Source organism: Oryctolagus cuniculus, chromosome 9, assembly GCF_964237555.1.
Source record: "Oryctolagus cuniculus chromosome 9, mOryCun1.1, whole genome shotgun sequence".
Lineage (NCBI taxonomy): Eukaryota > Metazoa > Chordata > Mammalia > Lagomorpha > Leporidae > Oryctolagus > Oryctolagus cuniculus.
This window is the reverse complement of record NC_091440.1, coordinates 50,064,950-50,082,167: the sequence shown is the minus strand read 5'-3', so window position 1 is coordinate 50,082,167 and position 17,218 is coordinate 50,064,950. Positions and strand designations below refer to the sequence as shown.

Here is a 17,218-nt window from a genome sequence, read left to right as displayed (position 1 = left end):
TTAAGGACAGATTTCTTTAAAAGACTGAGCTGATGAGCAGAAGTGATCATTCTTGTAATATAAGCAAAGAGAAGGGTTATAAAGTCAATCTCTGAACAATAGGCAAAAGGTAGAGTCACTACCAGTGTGAATCTTAATGAGTGCTAATTAGGTAGAAGTTCACCAGAAAAAGAAATTCAGCACGTATGCAGTGTGTGTTTTGTGTAATTGAGCAGTGTAAATATTCAACTCTGAATCCGAAAAGACAAGTTCATTTTTATTTTCCCTTTAGGGTAGATTTCTTTTGAGTTAGTGCCAGGTGATTACTCCCTTTTCCTGTTTGACAAGGATACAAAATTCTTCCCCCTCTAAATACTGTCAAATAGGAGATACTAACTATCACCTCTGTGCATGTTTAATTTTGATTCACTTTGTGGGGAGGGCAATTTTGTATAGGTATGTTAAAGAGAAGGAAATTGTAGCTTTGTACACTAATCAGAATTTGAGAGACTGTCTTGTAATATGTCTTCGAATGGTGAATTTAACTTAGTTTACTGAACTAACCTAAGCCTCAGCCTTCTTGCTATCTCTAACCATGTCAAAGTTGATTGAAGATTTCTGCTTCCAACAGATGAGAAATATCCCAAGACAGCTGGTTTCAATGTCTCCTGTTCCGTAAGTTGATGTAGAGTATTTTTCTATTGTTAGAATTTTAGGGTTCAGAGAAATTGAAAAGGCTTTATTTTAGGGGGAACACTTTTGGGGGAGGTAAAGGTGGTGGGAGTTGAGCCTGCCCAGACCGAGGCCAGGGGATTGAAGCCAGGCCTCATTCCCTTTGAGCAGCAGGCAGAGTCCCTTGTTAGCTAGCTGCCTGTTCGGGGAGGTGCAGAGTACCAGGGGGACCCTGAAAAGGTGAGTGGGGGACCTGCAGAAAAGCACCTGGATGAAGTTTACAAAGCCTTGTCTTAGCAGTGTGGAATATCCCAGGGGAGGGGCTGGATAAGCATTCCACTAGCATTGACATTATTTATCTGTGCCTAGTGTCACAGGGCCTGGGGGTTCAGGCCCCAGTGATAATCCATTCTATCAGGCCTCAGTGGCCTGATAGGTTCTAACAAGTATAGTTCTATTATTTTTTATCTAGAAAAGAAGTGTTGATGATAATACAATTTCCTAATCAAACCCTTTGGTACATTCCTAGATATTCCCTTGGTTATTTAGAGATAGATTTAACTGTGATAAGGTAAAAGAAATTCTTTCTATTTAGGAAACACTTTGTCATAGTTATCAATTCCAGCTCTAACATAACATCCACTGAATGGTTTACTGGTGATTACTGAGAAAACTGAAGAAAGATCAATCTACTTGTGTATGCATATGTGTGAGTTTTGTTTCCCGAGTTTCCCTTTTCCTATTGCTAACAGGCAGATTTGTGTTCAAATATACACTGAAAAATCATAATTTGTAAACACATAAATCTCATCTAATTTACCTTAAACAAATGCCACAGTTAGTTATTATTCTTGCTGCTGTTCAAACAATAAAAGGATAAGCTGAATGGGTGTTTAGTATAGCAGTTAAGACACTCTCATCCCATGTGATAGTGTCTAGGTTCAATTCCATTCTCTAACTAATAAATTCAATCAGTGCGTTTTCTGGGATGCAGTAGTGGCAGCTCAGGTATTTGGGTTCCTGCCACTCATGTGGGATTCCCCTGTCATGATCCTGTCTCTTGCGTGGGCCCAACCTCCTCTATTTATGGGCATTTGAGGAGTGAACCAGTAGATGACAGCTCTGTCTGCCTTTGTTACTCTGCCTCTCAAATAAACAAATTAATTAATTAATACCAGAGACATTAAAATGTGCAATGAATAATTGTATAAATAAGTAAAATGACTTGTCTTCAATCACCATGAAACTTAAATATCAAGATATATAATCATAGTACTGTCAATTGCATCAATATTAATTTCACATGTTATTCAGATTTTAATTAATCTAGGTATGATAAATCATTCCCAATTTGGAAGCCAAATTCAAAAATAAATTTCAATGGAATCATCATAATAACATTTTGTGTGCAACTGTATAATGAGATGGGAAATATAATACTTGTTTGGCATTCCGTGGGACACAACTAAGTAAAGGAGCAATGATGGATGCTATACAAACAATAAAAATGCTATCTGTTTTACAGAATTACAGTAACTACCTGATCATGCAATATTGGATACAGATAAATAAATATTGTTACATTTTTTCTTTTGTGTGCATGTAGTCCATTCTACTTGTATTTTGAAACAATTTTATTTACATGTAGTAATAAAGCATTTAAATTTAAATCCCATCAGATCACTAAATGCCTTTTGTTGTCTTTCTTCATGATACATCTCTATTTAGAAGAAGCCTGCTGAGTATTATCTGCTTACAACCACAGAATCTATGTTTCTGTTTTCACATTTTTATGCTACCATAAACCTTACCAATGAAAAATTATTCTTTTAAATTAACAACCTCCTGAAGTTCAGAATTTGTAATCCTAGAAGAGTGTGATTAACCTTTAAGAATTCTGTGCTCATTATGTAAGCCTGCTTTGATGTGATATTGAAGAATCCAGCACGGTCATGTTCGTTTCACTGACTTTACCACTGGCCTATAAATTAATAGATGAAAAATAAAATCTTTTGGAGGAATAACATGAACATAATTAAGCCACATAACCTTTTCTATTTTGGGAATGACATTTTGATGTACTGAAACTTGAATTACTTTAACTCAGCAGGAAATGATAATAGAGAGAAACCTTTGTTCTTTCCGCATGGAAGGAAAATATCCAAACTTTATGTATTTAATTTTAAAAATGATTTAGAATGGTGGGTTGTTCAGTCTGGTAGGACTCCCCAAATTTTAGGATGAAAGAAAATGGTAAAGAAAATGCAGTAATTTACCTCATAAAGAAAACAATAAAATTGGATTACACTAGCTGTGAGCACATCTTTGTTATTGCAGAACTGAGATTTTAGATCTTTTAAAAATTTTCTGTAGCAATGCATTACATAAGACAAAGTCACAGAAACTATCACATAGCTTATAATTACATATTACATTTAATAGCTTATTTGGGTATAAATGATAATATTGCTTTATTGATTCTTTAGTTTTATTTAGTCTTCATAAAACCATAAGCCAAAGGAAGAAGAGTTTAGATTCCACAGAGATTGGTGGGTTTGTCTGTGTGTATGTGTGTGTGTTAAATTGACATTGTATAAAATTTAATAAATTTTCTACAATAAGGTAATGCCAGCCAAGGGTTGCTGTTGGATTTCCCCATCTCTGTTAATACATCATTTAATATTGGTGGACTTTGAAAGTGATTTGCAAGCCCAAATTAAATTTCAAATTTCTAACAAGAACTGTGAGATTGTGTTTTGCTTTGTGAATTCTAAACATTTTTCTCTCTCTAAGAATAAATATTTGAGATGGCATTGTCTTCCAAGAAAGGACTGCTTCATTAATATTGAAATGGCTTCATATTTCTTTTACCGAAATTATAGTTGAGAATAGATAATACTTATCTTTCCTCTGGCTCCATTGCCTTCATCATGTTCATTCATACATCACAGAGATGGATATATGAAGGAACTGTCCACACAAAAATTGTAGACTTCTGTAACATCAGTTATAAAAAACTGAAAAATGAGATGTACACATTTATTTCTTAGAATTTTAGTATGATATTTTGATTCTCTGATCAATATCCTTTGCTAAAATGACTTTAAGAATCATTGTCCTTAACCATATGTAGTTTTCTGATTCCAATATAGTTGGTGTGGACAATATAAAAAAAGTATGATAAAAAGATTAAATACAATTCAAAATGAAAAATATTTTATCTATGTCAACTTACAAAGGTAAAGAAAAATATTATATTTTCAATGTGCTAATATAATCCTACTACAAAGTGTAAGCAAGATAATAATTACATAGACTTTTTTGTACCTTATTTTTGTACCTCACTAAATCTTCATTAGTCTGACATTAAAAATTAGTTCTGTTGATTGGAAACTACATTCACTGGCTGTAGTAAAAATGTTAGTCACAATGTAGAATTACTTTTAATTAGACTCATATTGTTCATATTCTTTATTAGGAATGTAAGTACAATAGTGACCTGAAACTCATGTGTCAAATATATTGTTACCAATAATGACCTCTTAGTTTTAATTTGGCTTTTGAGGAACTTTGAAATACTTTGCCAGAAGATGAAGATCCTAAGTATTTTTAATTAAGACAAATTGCAGTCAAGAGTTAAACTGTGGTCTGAATGTGATCTTTCAAGTAGTACATAATCTAGACTGCATTTCATTCACCTCCTAATGACAATAATCTCAAAACTAGACAGCCAACAAGCAACAAAATTTGAGCAGTCATGTAATGAATTTATAACTACAATTAAAGTATTAGTGTATCTTCTTAGTTTAATCCGTAACAATTTGTTATAGATTGTTGCACACCAAATAGCAGTAGCCCTTTACTGGTTGCCATTTTGCTCTATTTTGAAATTTGTTCAAATGAGAATCAGCAAGTTGGACAGTATTGTGAAAAGTCAATTGATCGGCTGGCGCTGCGGCTCACTAGGCTAATCCTCTGCCTAGCGGCGCCGGCACACCAGGTTCTAGTCCCGGTCGGGGCGCCGGATTCTGTCCCGGTTGCCCCTCTTCCAGGCCAGCTCTCTGCTGTGGCCAGGGAGTGCAGTGGAGGATGGCCCAGGTGCTTGGGCCCTGCACCCCATGGGAGACCAGGAAAAGCACCTGGCTCCTGGCTCCTGCCATCTGATCAGCGTGGTGCGCAGGCCGCAGCGCGTCGGCCGCGGCGGCCATTGGAGGGTGAACCAGCGGCAAAGGAAGACCTTTCTCTCTGTCTCTCTCTCTCTCACTGTCCACTCTGCCTGTCAAAAAAAAAAAATAATAATAATTAAAAAAAAGTCAATTGATCTAAGTTTTGTGCTGTTGCTGTTGTTTGTTATTGCTTTAACATGGGCATTTCAGAATATTAATTATAAATATGAGTTATAAATGATGGCATTCATCTTAAGATATTAATGTATCATGTGTAGCTAGCATGTATCTGTATATGTATGTCCATTTGACAAAACTTCTAGATTTTACGAGCTTGTTTGATCATGTTTCTTCCATGATCTTATCATTTTAAGAACATTTTTTCATGGTAAATTTGCATTACCTTTTTTGGCATGGCTTTTGATTTTCTGAACAATATGATAATCTTTTGTAATTTCAAGTCTTTATTTGTAAGCAAAGAGGAACTGCCATTTTAGAGCTCACTAGAATATTTCAAAAAAATCCTAACATCTTACAACGAATAGAGTCAATTTCCTAAATCAGTATGCACATCATCATGCACTAAAATGTCAATCTCTTACTATATCTGTTTTAAGCTTTATGTTTTTGTTATTAAATTATTGATTAAACTTTATGTCAAAGATGGCTATGAAAGGTTTCTAGGGTTGTTAACCTCTTGTGACCCTGCATGGTCTCTATTTTGATTTGTTATGCTTTCAGCTGCCTTTTGTTCTATTGCAATGCAATACTCTTTGCCAATCTAACATTTTGTTTAAATAAAGGATTATACTCTTATTGGTGAAAATTATATCTCATTTAGACCATATGTTGGTTTTTGTTAGCTACAACATTTTCTTTACTGTCTTAATTTGGGAACAAATGGATTGCTTTAAACTATTAAAAGGATATCCTCATATTGTTGGCTTTCTCAAAGCTGTTTTTTACTTTGAACATCCTTATAGCCATCACATCACACTTTCATATAAATACAGTACATGCCTCAGAAGAAATAAAATGTAATTTTTTTTACGTCTTACTGCTTATTAAACAGAATTCCTTCACACATGATTTCCTGTCAAAGTCAAAATTCCTTTATAAGTATTATTATCAGCCAGCATTTTGATGATCTAATAAAATCATTAAGCTTGTAAAAAAGATAACAGGAAGATGAGTAGCAACAATACCTGAACTATAAACTCTAAGTAAACAAATTTTGCCTTATTTTTTAATGTCATTCTTCTCTTGACAATGAAGGTCAAAATAATTCTCTTTTGAAGATATTGAGTATTTAAGGAATGATTATATTTGATGTGGTAATTAAAACTCTGTAGATATTTCTTAAATCACATTTTTTTTCATAAGTTTCTGGTAACTGGTTTGTGTCTAACTGACAGACTCAGAGTGCTAGAGATTCTACACACGATACTTTCTGGATTACAGTAGCCCTGCTGAAGTCTGGGACTCCACTGAGGACGATTCACAGAGGCATTTCAAGGTCTGACACAAGAGGTAGGAAACACAAAATGGCATTGGTGTAGAGTTTCTTTTCATCCCTAGATCTAGGTTCAAAGAAACAAACAGAAGAATGCAAAGGATGGTAAGTACACTCCAATTATTATGCTTTCTATTCCCCTTTGATCCTGCTATTTCCTTCCTATCTACCTTATACTAACAATGTGAGTGTTGTGACATTAAATATGCTTTCTTGTAAAATACTGAGGCGGTCATCATGGTCTAGAGTATTGATTGGTAAATAGAATCTGAGGTAATTTATGAGGGTTTGTTGCTGACTAAAAATGTCTTGGACATTCATACTTCTCTCAGTGTTTGTTGTGCATCTAATACCTATATCAATAAAAGAATTTCTAATTGAAATGATATCTCATTCATATCCTTTTATTTTATTACTTTTGACAGCTAGCATAATGTCAGAGAGAGACAACTCCAACATATAAAACAAAAATTCGAAAAATCATCAATTTTCTAATAATGTTTTAGAGTTAAAAATATATGGCTTGGGGCAATACTGTGGCATAGCACCCGCAGCCCAAACACTTTACATCTGAGTGCCAAATGGAGTTCTTGCCACTCTGGTTCTGATCCAATTCACTGCTTATGAGCCTTGGAAGGCAGCAGAAGATGGCCCAAGTACATGGCCAATGCCATCCATATGGGAGACCTGATAGAGTTACAGAATCCTGGCATTGGCCTGGTCCAGCACTGGTCATTGTGGCCATTTAGGGAAACAGTAGATGTAATATCTCTTCCTTTCTCTCTCTCTCCCTCAAACTCTATCAGTCTTTCAGGTAAATAAAATTAATCTTCAAAAACTAAAACTAAAACATATGACTCATAATACCATATAATATAGTGAGTTTATTTATTATATTCATTTCACCTAACTTAAAAAAAGATTCTTTGTTGTTGGAGAAAAAAGGTGAGATACAGTAAAACAGTAGAATTTATCTGAAGAAAAAAAATCAATAGGTAGGTTAGCATTGTGGTGTAGATGGTTAACCCACCACTTGTGTTCTCTGCATGCAATGGATAGATCAACCAGCCAGAAAATCAGCAAGTAAACAACAGAGTTAATTGACATCATAGATCAAATGGACCTAACAAATATTTACTTAACTTTCCATCCTGTAGCTACAGAATACACATCCTTCTCACCAGTACATGGAATTATCTCTAGGATTGACCACATGCTCAGCCATAAAGCCAGTCTCAGCAAATTCAAAAAAAAAAAAAAAATTAAAATCATACCATACATCTTCTCTTACCACAATACAATGAAGTTGGAAATCAGAAACTCAGGAATCTCCAGAACATTTGCAAACACATGGAGACTGAAAAACATGCTCCTGAATGAACGGTGGTCACAGAAGAAATAAAACGAGAAATAAAAAAAAAAAAATTTGGAAACAAATGAAGATGACAACACAACATATCAAAACTTAGAGGATACAGCAAAAGTAATGTTAAGAGGAAGGTTTATAACAATTGGTGCCTACATAAAGAAATTAGAATGGTACCAAATAAATGAGCTATCAATGCATCTCAGTTACCTACATAAAAAACGTGAAACCAAACCCAAAACTATTAGGAAAAAAGAAATAATTAAAACTAGAGAAGAAATAAACAAAATAGAAACAAAATAAAAAATCAACAAAACAGAGCTGGTTTTTTGAAAAAATAAATAAATTGACACACCATTGGCCTAACTAACCAAAAAAAGGAGAGATAAGACCCAAGTCAATAAAATTAGAGATGAAAAAGGAAATGTCACCACAGAAACAAAAAGGAATCATCAGAAATTACTACAAAGAACTGTTTTCCAAGAAACCAGAAAACCCAGAAGAAATGGATAGATTCCTGTACACATACAACCTAGCTAAATTGAGCCATGAAGACATACATCTCTAGCCATCATGGAAATGCAATTCAAAAACCACAATGAGGTTTCACCTCACCCCAGTTAGAATGGCTTTCACACAGAAATAAACAAACATCAAAATCTGGCAAGGATGTGGGGAGAAAGATACCCTAATCCACTATTGGTGGGTATATAAATTGGGAAGGCCACTATGGGAGACAGTATGGAGATACCTCAGAAATCTGAGTATAGACTTGACATATGACCCAGCCATCCCACTCCTGAGAATTTACCCAAGGGAAATGAAATCAACATATGAAAGAGTTATCTGTACCCCCATGTTTATTTCAACTCAATTCACAATAGCTAAGACATTGAATCAACCCAAATGCCCATCAATTAAAGACTGGATAAAGATATTATGGGATATGTACACCATGGATACTACACAGCAGTAGAAAAATGAAAATCTGGTCATTTGCAACAATATGAATGAAACTGGAAAACATCATACTTGTGAAATAAGCCCCAAAGGTCAAATACCATATGTTCTCCCTTATACTGGGTGGTAAAAATAGCATATTATGTGTTAAAGTGATCATACGGATAGGATTAAGTATTTGATTTTAATAATAGAATTAAAAAGGAGTGAATGCTCAAATATGTGAAGCAGTCCATACAGTAGTCTCCTAGAATGACAATCACATTAAATAGCACTCTGACCTCGGAATCAGTGCTTAGGCCATTCAGGTCAGACTGAAAAGTCCATGAGAGCATGTCAGACATGGGACTCCTAGACAATGTGGCAAAAATGTCCTACATGAAGGACCTCTATGGATGAGACCCCAGTGGAAAGAAGTGGTTGTTAAAGAAGAATGTACATTTCTCTGAAGGGAGGAGAGAACGTCCATTTCACTTATGGACTTTTCTAAATAGTGTAGGAGTTTGTTGATTCAAAAGGCTTCCATAGCCGGGGCATCTCATGTCAGGGGCCTTGGTTGATCACTGATGTCATACAGAAGAGTGTTAATTGTTAAATTAACAACAGGAGTCACTGTTCATCAACTTCCCATGCAGGGCCTGTGTCCTCAAAGAGTTGTATTATGAAAGTTAAGAGTGAAACTTGTTCTCAAAGACTTATATCATTTAGTGTATAAAGTGGAGGATATTCTTATATCTCAAGGTATAGTTATGTATAAGTGCTTGCAAAAGATGTATCATATTTGGATTCTCCTTTAAAGTGAACTAAGTTTCTCAAAAAGAAAAAAAAATCTTTAAAAAAAAGTGAAATTAATTTCGAGATGCAATGACTTTGAATAGCTCTGGTCTGAATTGTTGAGGAACAGTTTATTTTTTCTACAATTTGTTGAACTCTTTACTTAATACAGAGTTAATCTAATGTGCATGAAGTTAATTTAAAATAGATTTTAGTTAAAAATGAGACTGGGAATAGGAGAAGGAGGAGGAAGAGGGGTAGGCATGTGGATGGGAGGGCGGGTACAGTGGGAAGAATCACTATGTCCTTAAAGTTGTATTTATGTTATGCATGAAGTTTGTATTCCTTAAATACAATGTTTCTTTGGGGAAAGATAAAGAAATGCATGGAACAGCTGTGTGACATTGACAGGGAAAATGTTATATTATTTATAGTTATCTATATGTCAGTGATTACTTGTTCTTTCCTGACATCCAGAAGGATACTTGGAACAGACCCTTATAGATTTGAAGGGCTGGGGTAGAAAGGAGAGGGAGGAAGGGATGGAGGGAGAGAGAGGGAAACTTGCCTACAGCTCTCTCTTAAAAACCAAATTATGATTAATTGAATCTAGGAACAGAGTACTCTTCTAACCACTTTGAGGAAGATATCTGTTTTGTGGCATTTCCTTTCAGAGTGCAGAAGAAAATATTATGATGTCACCACACTGTGCAAATTCTGCCTTCAACACAACATGGCAATGTTATTTTGCAGGAAGAATGATATTTCCCATTTACAAACAAACTGAGCTTTAAAGTGACACCCATGTAATTTCTCAGAAATATATTTGTGAATAGGTGCCCATGCTGTGTGTTCTACCATGGATGAATTTGCTGCATTGGCAAACATAAGAACTAATCACAATACTTAGAATTATGACTCTGTAATTTTCCCATACAATTTCCCAGAAAAATAACAGAATGTTTCTTAGCTTTAGGCACTTGAATTAATACATTTGAACTAAGTTTAAATATGTATTATATAGGAAAATAATATTGAAATTGCTTTCAATTCTCAATTTTAAGGTTTAATAAAATGAGTAATTATAATCTTTTTAAAACGGCTTCCAATATGCAAAAGCCATATTGTGTTATGAAAATTAGAATTACAATGCAATATGAGATTAATTTTGCGAAATTTATTTGTAATTGAATGTTTGCTTTCCTTTAAAAATAACTGATTCTATAATTAGAACTATAGGCTGATTCTAGTTTCTCCCATTTTTGATTACACTTACCTGTGACACTGGTTTCTGTATATTTTTTCTATATTTAATTCCAATTAATAAATAGAATAGGAAAAATTATAGCATTTTTAATTAGAACACTAGTATTTTTATTTTATTGAGTTCCTTCCTCTAAACATTAATTTACTTAGAAAATAAAGGTGGATTTCTTTTCTAATGTATTTCTAGTACTTCCATGTGCAAAATCAATTTGTTTAACTAATATTCACTAATATTTTCAATGTTATAGAAATATGATTCTTCTATTTAAATGGCATTAAAAACAGACTATATGTTTACTACATTTATTTCTGGAGAAATTAAAAAAAATCATTGAAATGTGACAGAAAAAAAGAATGATTTTAGGGCATTCTCAGAAGGTACTGCAAATTAGTAGTTTTAATCTCATTCACATGTAAAGTAGGAGATGCTGAAGTACCAAACATGTACATGTAACTAGAATCTGTATTTGAATTAAAGTATAAAAAGAAAATGTCTTTTTTATTTGAAAATCTGCCTAAAAGTTATTTGAAATATTTTTTCATGTAACATTATGTATTTTATTTATTTGCTTATAAAATTTTTAGTAGCACAAGGCAACATCAAAATGAACACAAAAATGTATAAATGAATACTGTTATTTTTAGATAGGAATGTGTTCTGATCTAGTGCACAGTAAGGTGAATATAGAGAATGAAAATATACTGTATATTTCTCTACAAAGAAACTAAAAGAAAGAATTTTGAATGCTTTTAGCATAAAAGAATGTTAAATGTTTATAGAGATAGCTATGTTTACCTTGATTGGACATTATTCAGTGTATGCATGCATCAAAACATCACCTGACTCCAAATAAATAGAATTTTTATATGACAGTAAAAATTTAAAAGTTGGTGAAAGAGAAATGTCACTGTATTATGCTTAAATTCATACTTTGAATTCCTAATGTTCTCTAAAAGAAGCAATTTAATAATGACATCTTTGATATAATGCACTTTGTCTTACAGATCTAGCAGATTCAGATTGAAACAAAAAAGACTATCTTTTCTGGTTACACCAGTTTTAAGGATTTTACAAATACCTTTAGTAATATATATATATTATATGTAATATATATGTATATATATATTTATATATATATGCTTTGTGTGACCATTTCAGAAAAACACATTATTCTCCATTTGGTGATGTGTGGATTGCAGTTTTAGGAAAAAAAATAGTTCTTTATGCAAATATGGACATTTAGCTCTTATATTTGTAACTGATTTTCTGCTTTTATTTCAACTGCCTCCAGTTCTCTTTCATTGGTAACAAGACTGTTTTTTTAGGTTTTTGAGGTTAATAGTATAAGACAGTGCATAAACTCAAGTGTAAAGGAGAAAACATCATTTTGTTATAGTATTATTTTCCACAAAATTTAATTTCATAGTTGAAAATAAACATGATGAGTTGATGCTGTTAGTATCTCTTTTATGTGCTTAGAAAATAGCTTTAAAATCACGCAATTATAAATACGAATACTCATTTTTGCATTTTATACAGTAAGACAATATGTTAGACTAAATAAACAGGGCTATCCCAAAAAAGAATGATCTAAATTAGTGGGTAATATTATGAAATAATTTATTATTTGTAAGTATAATATATTTATATACTTGTATTGCTGTAAGTTAAAGATTAAGTCCATATTAATCATTGATTTAAATCAATTTTTTAACTTTTATTTAATGACTATAAATTTCCAAAGTACAGCTTATGGATTACAATGGCTCCCCCCCCCCCATAATTTCCCTCCCACCCTCAACCCTCCCCTCTCCTGCTCCCTCTCCCCTTCCATTCACATCAAGATTCATTTTCAATTATCTTTATATACAGAAAATTAATTTAGCATACATTAAGTAAAGATTTCTACAGTTTGCACCCACACAGACACACAAAGTGTGAAATACTGTTTGAGTAAATCAACTTATTGCCAAGTCGTTTATTTACGTAAGATGTCGACAGAGATGCTGGTTCACTCCTCAAATTCCTGAAATAGTTAGCCCTCTGTTGAGGTTGAAGTCAAGAGCTGGGAACTCAACTCTTGTCTACCACATAAATAACAGGAATACAATTACAATTACATGAGACATAACCACTCCAGGGTCTGCACTAGCAGGAGCTGGAGTCAAGAGCCGGAGTAAGTATCAACCACAAGCACTTTGATGTGGAATGCAGATGGGAATAGAGCTCTACGTGTTTCTGTAATCTCGGTAGATTTCCCTGCCCCAGAAGCAGCAGTTTATGAATACACAGACAGCGTCAGCCTCAGAGACAGAGTGATATCTCTGGATTTTTCTTTCAAGGATAGAGAAAAACATAATGTTGCCAAGTATTTGGAATCCTGATCATGTAAATCCCAAAACAAACATACTTACAAGTTTCCCTGTACCTGACTCTCCAAGTGGTCAGTCTTTTGCAGGCTGTCTTTCATCAACAGTCTGTGTGTTTTAGAAATATGTAGACAGACCTAATGACAAATAAAATAATAGAATCAGTGAAAGAAATTTCCCCTGATGTGAAATAATACTTATTTTAGAGCAAATGTAATTAATAGTACACAGTTAGCATAGGATTATAGTAGAGCAAAATGTGCAAGGACATAGAACCAAGGAGAGACCCTGAACATTTGATCATTTGATGGGTGGCACAGAACTGTTACTACATCATACAGAAAAGAGGAATTTCTTAGTATATAAAGCTGAAACAATTTGCAATCATTTAGAAAACCAGGAAAATGAATCTATCACACATCACGTACACATGCATAAGCGTATATATAAATATAGACACATACACTGAAGTTAGTGTTGCGAAGGAAAGCACAAAATCTTAGAAATTTCAAAAAATGTTAAAGATATATATATGTTATTTGAAAGGCAAAGTTAGAGAGAGAGAGAGAGAGAGAGAGAGAGAGAATATCTTGGATCCTCTGGTTAACTCCTAAAGGGATACAAAGGCCAGGGCTGGGCTAGACAGAACCCAGAACCCAGAAGTTTCATCTGAGTTTCCCACAGGGATGCAGGGGTCCAAGGACTTGGACTATTTTCCACTTTCTTTCCAGGCACATTTGCAGGGAGCTGATTGGAAATGGAGCAGCTGAAACTTGAACTGGCATCCATATGGAATGCCAGCATTGCAGGTGGTGGCTTAACCCACTACTCCACAGCACTGGCCCCAAATATAGATATTTCAGAATATAAGCTTTTTTTTTTTAAAGATTATTTTATTTATTTGAAAGACAGAGTTACAGAGAGAAGTAGAGCCAGAGAGAGGTCTTCCATCCGCTGGTTCACTCCCCATATGGCCACAGTGGCTGGAAGCTGCACTGATCTAAAGCCAGGAGCCAGGAGCTTCTTCCGGGTCTCCCACGTGGGTGCAGGGACCCAGGCACTTGGGCCATCTTCTACTGCTTTCTCAGGCCATAGCAGAGAGCTGGATCGGAAGAGGATCAGCTGGGATTCGAACCAGCACCCATATTATTTGCTTTGCTGAATGTATACACTTTATTGGTTAAAAATGTCCCAAAAAAGAAAAGGGAAGAATCTTTAATCAATTCAAAAAAGAGGTTTCAAAATCTATGTTTATAATACTTGAACTATTAATAAAAATATGAAGCTGTCTATGTGCTAACCACGATCCAGACCTTATTTTGCATCGTACATATTATTTTAAAATTGCTAATTGATTTGTGAATAGCTTCTAAATCTATCTCTTCAGAACATTCTTTCAAAATGTTTTATAATGAGTTTTAAAAGCAAGGATTTGAAATATATAAAAGTTAAAAATGAACAGGTTTTATTGGCCTTGAAATGATTAAAATCACTAGGCTTACATAACACAAGAAAATAATGAGCACTTCTATTTTGCTAGTATAGACACTTTTGTTACTAGTACTACTTTTATACATTTCTAAAGACAAATTTCACCTTGATAAATGGCAACCAATTACTTCCTCTCCAAGATGTAGAAAGCATTAAATTAGAAATGGAATAAATTTTTAACACAAACCTTAAATTATACTTGTTTATTCTGTGTACTGGATATTGATAATTGCAATATTATTCTTACATAATTGTGTATGTTAGAATTATTTTTTAATTAACAAAAGACCTATTTGTACATGAACACTATATGCTTGGTTGTGATTTCAAACAAAATGAAAAATAACCAATTACAACATTATATAGGACACAGGTAAAATTAACATTTTAAATGTGCAGACATTATTATAAAACATTACAAATGGAAAGAAGCCTAGTACACACAACATAAATTTATGTATGATGTCTTAAATAGATGCTATATTTTCCTCTATAGGTTAAGCAGTCAGGAGTGAAGAAACTCAGAAGGAAAGCATCTTTTTCTCACAGAGACTACTTTATAGTACGGTAAGATAGAAAATAATAAGTAATATGTAACAGCAATACACTGAGTATCATCTAGTATTAGAACAATAGAAAAAACTAGAGGTGGAAAGGGAGAGTATAAGGTTTGGAGGTTTCAAAAAGAATTATCATGGAAGAGCTCACGAGAAGGAAATATTTATTTTTGAGAAGACCTAAGCAACGAGCCTACATATCATTCTCCAAAATGATTGCAGTCATTTACATTCCCAACAGTATTGTAAAATAGTTCTCTTTTCTGCAAATCTCTCCAGCATATGCCATTTTTTCTCAATTTGGTAATAATTTTTCTGACTAGAGTGAGATATCTCATTTTAGTTTGGATTCACATTTCTTTAATGGCTAATTATGCTATGCATAGTTTTCATAAAGTTCTTGGTCATTTGAATTCCTTTTTCTCAAAGTGTCTATTATATCATTTGCCCAATTTTAAATGTGGCCAAATTGGGGGGGGGTTGTTGTTATTGAGTGTTCTTTTAAGTTTTATTTGTTTGAAAGGCAGAGTGACAAAGAGAGAGGTAGAGACAGAGAGAAAGAGATTTTCTCCCTGATGGTTTACGCTTTAAGTGGCCACAATGTCCAGGGCTGAACCAGGCTGAAGCCAGGAACCTGGGACTCCATCTGGGTCTCCCACATGAGTGACAGAAGCCCAAGTACCTGAAGTTACTTCCACTGCTTCCCAAGGCGCAGTAGCAGGAGTTGGATCAAAATCAGAACAGCTGGTACTAGCCTGGTGCTCCTAAATGGGACATTGACATCATGAACAGTGTATGAAACAATTGTACCACCATTCCAGCACATATTATTTAGTTTTCTGAGTTTTGTATATATTCTGGATATTAATCCTTTGTCAGATGAACAGTTTGCAAACATTTCTCCTATTCTCATTGCTGACTTTCTCCTCTGTGCAGCACATTATATCAAGTGAAATAAATTAGATACAGAAAAACAAATACTGCATGTTCTCTCATATATGGAAGCTAAAACAAAATCCACCTGATGCCTAGGTCCTGCCAGATATACCATGATTCTTTATGAAAAGAATTTTTAATAAAGCTGAATAGAGTTTGAAAAAAAATATCCACCTGAATATCAAATAGTGATTATGGGAAAGTGCAGGGGGAGAAGGGATAGGGCTAGAGAGAAGTTGGATAACAAGTACCAAAAAACAATTTGATAGAAAGAATACATTCTAGAATTCTGGAGCACATTGGCATGACTGCGGTTCACAATAGCCTAAAATGTACCTTGTAAATTTGAGGCATCTACATGTGAAGTGGTAAGAAGAAAATGGAAACAGAAATTACTCTGACTTGATCCATAAACATTGTATGCATATATTAAAGTATCATACCCATGCTCCCATAAATATGCACAACTAAAACATTATTTAAAAATTAAGCTGTTAAAAGAGATAGAAAGGCATTTGGACCTGGCTAAAAAGCCCATGAGAGTATTTCAGGCATGGAAAGCCAAGAAACTGTGGCAAAAGAACCAATGACCTAGATGAAAGCTCTGTGAGTGAGATCCCAGCGGAAAGAATGGGCCATCAAAAAGGAAGTACCTTTCTCTGAAGGGAGAAGAGAATTTCCACTTTGACTATGGCCTTGTCTAAATAAGGTCTGAATTGGTGAACTCAAGAGGCTTCCATTGTCTTGGCAGCTCATGACAAGAGCCTTGGGTGATTACTGACGTCATAAATAAAGAGTGTCAATTGTTAAATCAACAACGGGAGTCACTGTGCATCTTCTCCCCATATAGGATCTCTGTTGTACTATGTGAATTAACAGTAAAACTACTACTCAAACAGTACTCTATACTTTGTGTGTTTGTGTGGGTGCAGTCTGTTGAAATCTTTACTTAGTATATACTAAGTTGATTTTCTGTATATAAAGATAATTGAAAATGAATCTTGATGGAGAATGGGATGGGAGAGGGAGTGGGAGATGGGATGGTTGCAGGTAGGAGGGAGATTATGGGGGAAAAGCCGCTATAATTCAAAAGTTGTACTTTGGAAATTTATATTTCTTAAACAAAAGTTTAAAAAAGAGATATAAATGCTAACTATGCTGATGTAAT

At 34.1% G+C, this 17,218-nt stretch overlaps 1 long non-coding RNA gene across 1 annotated transcript; it reads left to right on the top strand.

Annotated features, from left to right (window-relative positions):
* The first annotated feature begins 607 nt into the window (after positions 1-607).
* Positions 608-15,197, top strand: LOC127492024 (uncharacterized). Its single transcript, XR_007920945.2, has 3 exons — positions 608-654; positions 6,233-6,347; positions 15,054-15,197. It is a non-coding gene; the product is annotated as an uncharacterized lncRNA (long non-coding RNA).
* The last annotated feature ends 2,021 nt before the right edge of the window (positions 15,198-17,218 follow it).